The sequence below is a fragment of the Apium graveolens genome, chromosome 11 (assembly GCF_009905375.1).
Source record: "Apium graveolens cultivar Ventura chromosome 11, ASM990537v1, whole genome shotgun sequence".
In the NCBI taxonomy this organism is placed as follows: Eukaryota; Viridiplantae; Streptophyta; class Magnoliopsida; order Apiales; family Apiaceae; genus Apium; species Apium graveolens.
The window spans coordinates 119,522,239-119,530,564 of NC_133657.1; the positions used below are offsets into that span (position 1 = coordinate 119,522,239).

The 8,326-nt window shown below is 37.0% G+C and overlaps 1 non-coding gene across 1 annotated transcript; it reads right to left on the minus strand.

Moving 5' to 3' along the window:
* Window positions 1-7,445: 7,445 nt before the first annotated feature.
* On the minus strand, window positions 7,446-7,552 carry LOC141698775 (small nucleolar RNA R71). The gene has a single exon (XR_012565278.1). It is a non-coding gene; the product is annotated as a small nucleolar RNA R71 (small nucleolar RNA).
* Window positions 7,553-8,326: the final 774 nt, after the last annotated feature.

Genomic DNA, 8,326 nt, shown 5'->3' on the forward strand with positions numbered 1-8,326 from the left:
AAGTATATCCGCCTAGTAAAGGCTGTGATGACTCAGTTCGATGAATGCCATGTTGAGCACATCCCAAGGGAGGAAAATGCTAAGGCAAATACATTGTCTAAGTTTGCTTCATCAGAGATAGAGGAAAGTTCAGGAAGTGCACACTTCCGCATTTTGAAAATACGGAGCATTGATGTTAAGCTTGTAGCTTCTATAGGGCTGTGGACATCATGGATAGATCCCATTAAGGCCCATATTCAAACTAGTTGGCTTCTTACTGATGTGACTGAAGCATGAAAGTTGGTTGTTCGAGCACTGAGATACTCCTTGATCGATGGGATTTTGTATAAAAGATCTTATGTGGTTCCTTACTTAAGATGTCTCAGGCCCGATGAGGCACGTTTGGCTCTTGAAGAGGTACACGAAGGTATCTGTGGGCAACACCTGGGGGGCAGAGCACTGGTTTATAAGATAACCCGTTTAGGCTTTTATTGTCCAGAGATGATGGTTGATGCTAAAGAATATATGAAGAAGAGTGATCATTGTCAGAAACATGCACCAGTTGTTCGACAACCCCCCGAGATGTTAACTTCCATCAACTCTCCCATCCCCTTTGCTATGTGGGGAATGGATATACTTGGGCCTTTCCCCATGGCCATGACACAAAGGAAGTTCCTGATTGTAGCTGTTGATTATTTTACTAAGTGGATTGAAGCCAAGACTTTGTCCAAAATCACAACTAAGCAAGTTGCACAATTCCTGTGGAAAAATATCATGTGCCGATATGGAATTCCCCGTATCCTAGTTACCGATAATGGAACATAGTTCAACAATGAGGAATTCAAGAAGTATTGCGAGGAGAATAAGATTGAGTTGTAGTTCACCTTCGTAGCTCACCCGCAATCCAATGGGCAAGCGGAAGTGGCAAATCGAATAATCCTGGATGGACTGAAGAAGAGGATCGAGAAATCAAGAAATAATTGGGTGGATGAAATACTCCCAATACTATGGGCCTATAGAACTACTTGTAGAGTCACAGCTGGAGCAACTCCTTTCATGTTAGCGTATGGGGCAGAAGCGGTTGTTCCTGTGGTGATATCACACTCGTCTCCCAGGATCCAAGCTTTTAATGTTGAGGAAAATGAGGAAGGGCAAAGATTAGCCTTGGATATAATTGATGAAGTACGAGATGAGGCACATGCGAAGATAGTGGAATATCAGAAAAAGGCTTCATTCTACTACAACCTAAGGGTTAAAGAAAGGTTCTTCAAGCAAGGTGACTTGGTTCTGAGGAAGGTGGAAGCTTCCGATGTTGGGCAGAAAGGAAAACTTGATCCAAATTGGGAAGGGCCATACAAGGTCAAAACTGTTCAAGGAAGAGGAACCTACAAGCTGGAGACTATGGATGGTTTTGAAGTCCCAAGAACCTGGCATGCACAGAACCTGAAGGTTTACTATGTGTAAAATGATTGACCATGATTCTCACTTGTCAAGATGACAAGTAGGTTGAAAAGCACCTTGAAGCTTTGCTTGCTTAGGATTTCATGTTTTAATTTTATAAGGCTACTCTTTAAAATTTGAGGTTTATTAAGACTTGTGTAAGGGATGAGTCCCAAAAGTTTATGAAATTTAGAAAGTTTCCGAAATAGATTTAAAATCCCTATAAAATGACACGTAAACTAAGTGCATGAGATAAAAGTATAAGGTTTGATAAATAATCCAGATTCGAATAAGCAATACAAAGTTCGATAAATAAAGATAGTTTTAAAGACAAAGTAAAATAAATAAGCCACCCAGGGCTAGCAAAGCTTTAAGGAGCGGAGGTCCTCTCGGCATCCATATCATCATCTCTGCCACTCTCGCTGGATGTCTCAGTGGTCCCGGAGGAAGAAGAGCTATGATCTGCTGAAGGTCGAGAAGATGACTCGGGAGGAGGAAGAAGTGGGTCCTGAGGAGCACGGTCCGAGACAACCACTCGGGTGCGAAACCTCTGTAGTAAAGCCTCGTTGTCAGGGCACACATAGTCCGCTGGGTTAATATCAGGACAAGCCTCGGTCACGGTTCCAAGGGTCGTGTCCCAGCCAGTCCTAAAAAACCCAGGGAGCACCGAGTCATCCCTCACCCTCATGGACTGAGTTAACTCTTCCGAGTCCAAATAATTATCAATCGCCTTGTCCTTCTCAGCCCTCAGCACGACCAGTTCAACATTTGAGTCTCCAAGCTCCTCCTCCTTACGTTTCAACTTCCTTTCCAAAGAAGCGTACTTCCTCTGCTTCCTTCTAAGAGCATTTTCAGCGTTATCTGAGGCCTTCTTCCATGGTTCAGCTTGCCTCACAGCAGCTTGGAAGTAAGCATTAGACTGAAATGAAACAATAAATAAAGTTGTAAGGCAAGCGGATGCTACGAGCATATAAAAAGGAAGTAGGATTTTAAGAAAGGATCATATCGAGGCCAAGGACTGAGCACCCACGAGCTTTACCCTCTCCAAGTCTGGGCCAGCCACGATGTTAGTAAAATCCTTGGGGGTCACACTGTGGTAGGACCAATCCCATGCATGTTTCGGTCAAAGTTTAAAAATAATAAAAAAATATTTTTTAAGAAAAAATATAATTTTTTGAAAATAATAATTAATATTTATCATTTAATAATTAATAATAATAATAATATATTAATATATTGACTCTTTTACATACAGAAATAATCGTATATTCTTATATCCCTAAATTCTCTACACAAATCCATATTTGAATTGCTCTCAAATCTCAACACTCAACTCGCTTGCCTAATCGATTCATAATCTTAAGGTATTCTAAATTTATTCAGCAATGATTACATCTTTCATATTTGTATTGTTTTGACCTAATCTCACTCGATTTATTTTAAATCTTAAGATTTGAAATAATAGTAATTTTTTAACTATGAAAATCTTGAATTAATGATATGTGGTTTTATTTTTATAAATCTTATGAAAGTTCATTTAAATAGAATTATTTATTATTATTTATTAAATAAGTTGCTTCCGATTAATACTTTGATTAATCAACCCGATTAATTACCGATTATCTGATTAATCATTGAAAGGTCCCTCCACAGAACAATCCCGATTTTTGCTTTTTAGAACACTGATGCATATTGAAGACATGTTTTCCATGTCATTTAGGAATATCCTTACAAAGTGGCTATTTATCCTTTTAACTGCATTTATTTTATGCACCAGACTCGTATTCCATCATGAATCGAGCTAAGTTTAGGATTTTCATTATACGACTGCTAAGTGTGAAATGTATTCTCTAATGACTTTTAAGTTATTAAAGTCAAATATCTAATTTACATACTACATTCACATAGTATAATTAGATATCTTTTGTATTGAAGTCCAAGCTCACGAGCACATATCATACACCTTAAATCTCATTGCAATCACTTCCAAGTGACCAATTTTCATTGTACTCGTGCATCTACTCAGTTTTCCAACTGTGTAGCCTATGTCTGATTTTGTACAATTTTAAAAAGTACAACTGACTTGCAATCCTTCTTGAGAGATCTTTGTTCATATATGCTTGGATAAATACCAATCCATTCGAGCTATGACAACTTTAGCTTCGTTGATCTCTTCAAGATTCACATCACCAACATGTGACATGTAACATCTAAGACTTTTAAAGTCATGAAGATTGTAATCTTCAAATCAAAACCTTTTAATATCGTCAAGATTTTCAGAGATGATCCTCTTGTCATTACTTCTTGTAATGATCAGATCACTCACATGCAATCAATTATGACTTGCATATCATGTGTAAATAACATATGCACAGTTGTCAATTCTATGATTTTGAATCAGTTTGACATCTCATATTGACATATTTCACATTTATGAACTAACTTTACCAGTTATTACTCAAGGCTTCCACTTGTTATTGATGTTACCAGCTTTTAGTGTCCTAAAAACCAGCAATTTCAGTTTGCATCATTACCGAGTTCAAGCGTCCTTAAACTTGCAATCCTTATTCACATAGTAACCAATTTTGAGTGTCCTCAAAATGGCAACCATGTCATTTATTTGAAGCCATTGATTATCATAGCAATATCAAATTTATATGCCATTATTTTGTATATATGTTGATTCACTCAACGTGATCACCGAAAATACAGACTTTCTACTCTTGCTTTATCTAGAGCAACCCTCAGGTTCACGTAAATAAATATTCCTCCAAATATCTATTTAGAAAGACCGTCTCAGTGTTTATTGATGCACATTTAAATTTCACAATACGATAATTTTAGTATCATCTTAATGAACCTTATTCTCAAAACTCGAGAATATTTCATAAAATATATAAGGCCAGCACTTTTGACTGTAATATTTTATTATCAGTCTGACCTTTTACTTCCTTCCGACCCACATATATTTTTCCAATCTAAAAATTCATTTGGGTCATAATGCTTCTATCTCATAAGAAGATCCATATTCTTTTTAAACAAGATTCTGTCAGACAAAAGCACTCTCTATTTCTTAAAATCCTTTCCCTCACAAAGGATATAGAGAGAACATACACAATCCATTTTCTAGTACACGTGCTAGAAAATCTTGATTTATTGACTTCTCAATAATAGTCAAATTTTCTCTTGATATATTCACTTATTAAGGAATTATACGAGAAGCGCATTGCTTCTATTAAACTTACAGGTTTACCTTCAAGCAAATTATCAAGACATTCAGGACTAGCAATTACCCAAGTCTTTTTCTCTCTACAAGTTCATCCTCACATTCATCCAATAACTTGTAAGTTCATTTAGATGACTTTTAATTACAGATCTACTAGGAACTACTAGATTATCACATAAACATTCTTAAACTCTGTAATAGTATTCTTACGAATCTCAAAAATTAGATTCATATATAAGATATTATTATAATCAACAATTGTCTATGTATCCATCAAAATATCTCAATTTATTTTAGATCTCATGTTATCAATAGAGGTGTTGGTACAAGTTTCGAGATACCCCCACATTTTAATTATTTCAAGAATGTTTCATTACATTCCACTATTCAAAGAAAATTCAATACTTTTCTATTCTAGATGCCCCTATAATTTTAATATTTCACATAATTTCATTCCAAAACTAATAGGAAACTTAATTATTTCCTTTCGTGGTATCTTGTCTAAGGAACGATTAGCCCTTCGTAACTAATATCCTCAAATTTAGTGGTAGTCTGAGCTGATCACAATCGTTTTGCATCTCCCTCAGAGTGCAACTCAAGCTTGCATCTACTTCAATTATTTAATGCGAGTAAGGTGCAATGACATCATGAATATTCACGTTACAAATAGAATCACCCGATGATTATTCATCATTAAACTACCATCTTAATTATCGGTATTAAGTTGGTTTTACCCTTGAGCTTATAGTTGTTAAGTGGCATTTATGTCCACTTAGAACGTCCTATAAAGGTTTGAATTGGTGTTTTGTACTCAAGTTATTTGTGTTTTTGATGTGTTTTGTAGTGTTTTCGCATTTCAGGCATATATCAGGGATACAGGTGATTTAGCATTGCTTTGATGCTAAAATGGTGTTTGGAAGGTGTCATGAAAAACGCTTGTGCAAAGTCCGTCAAGAACCAAAAATTAAAGAGAAGCAAAATCAGTAGTTTTTCCAGAAGGACGGCGCACCCGCGGCAGAAGTACAGAAAGTCAGCTCGCCCGCGAGGGTGAAGCGCGTGGCCGTTCCAGGTCGGGATGAAAGAATCCTGATTCTCTTACAATTCTGATTTATGGGCTTCTAATCTGCATGGGCTGCTATATAATGACAACTTAAGATTGTTTTGCAGAGAGGGGACATAACAGAGCTTAAGGAGAGATCGACAAGAAGACCTTTAGCACAATTTAACGAAGGCGAAGAAGACCTAGTTTATTCTTGTGATTGTTTGTTCTAAGTTGTAATCTTTGATGCTCATTTCTTGTTTGTTGAACCTATACTCTTGTTATGTACTTGGTTAATTATTTATTTAGTATAAAGACTACGTTTATTATACCATGCTTTCATCAGAACCTACATTGATGATGAGTCCGATTATGGGATAATCATTATCGTGGGATTCTAGCGGATTTACTTATGGAATTATTTAGGTAATATGTTTTGATACCATAGTGTGTGGTGATTGTATGATAACCTAGTATTGGTTGTGCTTATTCATCTTATGAGTGTCGCGAACTTATAAGATAGCATGTTAATCTCTGTTGAAGCGAAAATGAATATAGTGGTTTAGAACTTGCCATGCTAGCATAGGTTCATGTATTTGATATGCATTATTCGTAGGTAATTTTAACCATCTTACTTGCCCTATGTAATTATGATAGATAACTTTTGCATTAAACCGTTATGTTGTCAAATTCTATAGACGTATAGGGTCTCAATATAATTGGTGTCTATTCAGCTTCTATCTCTTTTGTGGATGTCTAATAGTAGGGTATTCGTACAACGAAAGTTGGCGTTTACTAGTTTCGTGTTATCTGATTAGTATCATCACCATTGCATGCTAAGGTTGAGAATAAAAAGGCTATTGAATGAAGTAGTGATGAAGTTAGAATCCCATGTTTGTGTCATATAGTAATCAATCCCTTTTAATATCTTAGTTATTGTTCTTTAGTATAATCTCCTAGTTAATCTTAGTTATAAACAATCTCAATTAGTTATTCGTCTTAGCATTGAATAAACCAGTGTCTGTGGGAACGAACTATAATTGATTATATATTACTTGCGATCGCGTATACTTGCGTGAATATTAGCGCGTGTTTTTGTCCTAACAAGTTTTTGGTGGTGCTGCTGCCGGGGACTCGGTGTTAATTTTTAGTTTATGTGTTTGTCATCAGTGGTCATTAAAGTTCTTTGACTCGGACATTGTTACTTGTTTCCTTGACGTGTTCCAGGTACTCTAGCAAGCGTATATGAATACGCATTCTCGGTCTCGTAAGAGAACACTGGATCAAGCTGAGGAAAAAGTTGTAGTAGCTAAGAAACTTTTTGAAGAAGTTCTTGTCGAGAAGAAAGTTGAAGAAGAAGCTCTTATTGTAATGGGAGAACCAGAAGCGAATACAAAGGCTTTGATGGATTACCCTCAATCGAAGATTAATGATATTCAGTCTAGCATTGTCCGACCAGCCATCTCGGCTAACACCTTTAAGATCAAGTCGAGCACGATTCAGATGATACAGAACTCAGTTCAGTTTAGTGGTTCTTCGACATAAGACCCCAACATGCACATCAGAGATTTCATCGAGATCTGTGACACTTTCAAGTTCAATGGAGTTTCTGAAGATGTTATTAAGTTGAGGCTTTTCCCATTCTCTCCGCGGGTGAAAGCTAAGTGCTGGTTACATTCTCTACCACCAGGGTCTACCACCAAATGGGAGGATCTTGCTCAAAAGTTCCTAACTAAATTCTTTCCTATGGCGAAGACTACTGCAATCAGAGATGCACTTACTCAATTTGCTAAACAATCTGGAGAATCTTTATGTGAGGCTTGGGATCGCTACAAAGAGATTCTTAGAAAGTGTCTTCACCATGGGATGCCTGACTGGATAATCATTAATTGCTTTTATAATGGATTGGGTGCTACTTCTAGACCCATGCTTGATTCAGCATCAGGAGGAGTCTTATGGGCTAAAAGCTATGACGAAGCTTATGAATTGATTGAGCTGATGGCTGGCAATGAATACCAGAACCCAACTCAGAGACTACCTCACGGCAAGGAAGCAGGAATTATGAAGGTAGATGCAGCTACTGCTATAGCTGCTCAGCTTAAGGCTTTGATGATGAAGGTGGATTTATTGGCTAATTATGGAATTAATCAGACCACTAGTGTCTGTGAGTTTTGTGTTGATGCCCAATAGACAGAACAGTGTGCCATTTCTAGTGAATCAACTCAGTTTGTGAGCAACTTTCAGAGGTCACAGCAGCTTGTTCCAGCCACCTATCATCCCAACAACCGCAATCATCCTTGTGACGGCCTCAACCCCGGGGTTAGGAGTTGACGTCATCAGCAACAATAATAACAATCATAATACAATCCAAGTCATTAATAATACATAACCATGACCCCTTTACCAAGACCTTTTCCAGGTTTAAGTATGACTTAGGTTACAATCAACACAAAACCAACTTACTACAAACAGTGTTAGGAATATGTTGTGAACTTGATGATTTCATTAACAAAATACCTTAGTAGATTTAACTTAGTGAAAAATGTAGCACTCGACGGATGATCAGATATAGTCCCGACGGATGACTCAATACAGTCCCGACGAATAATGGTTTGACATCCATCAAGTGAGAAGCTTATGTA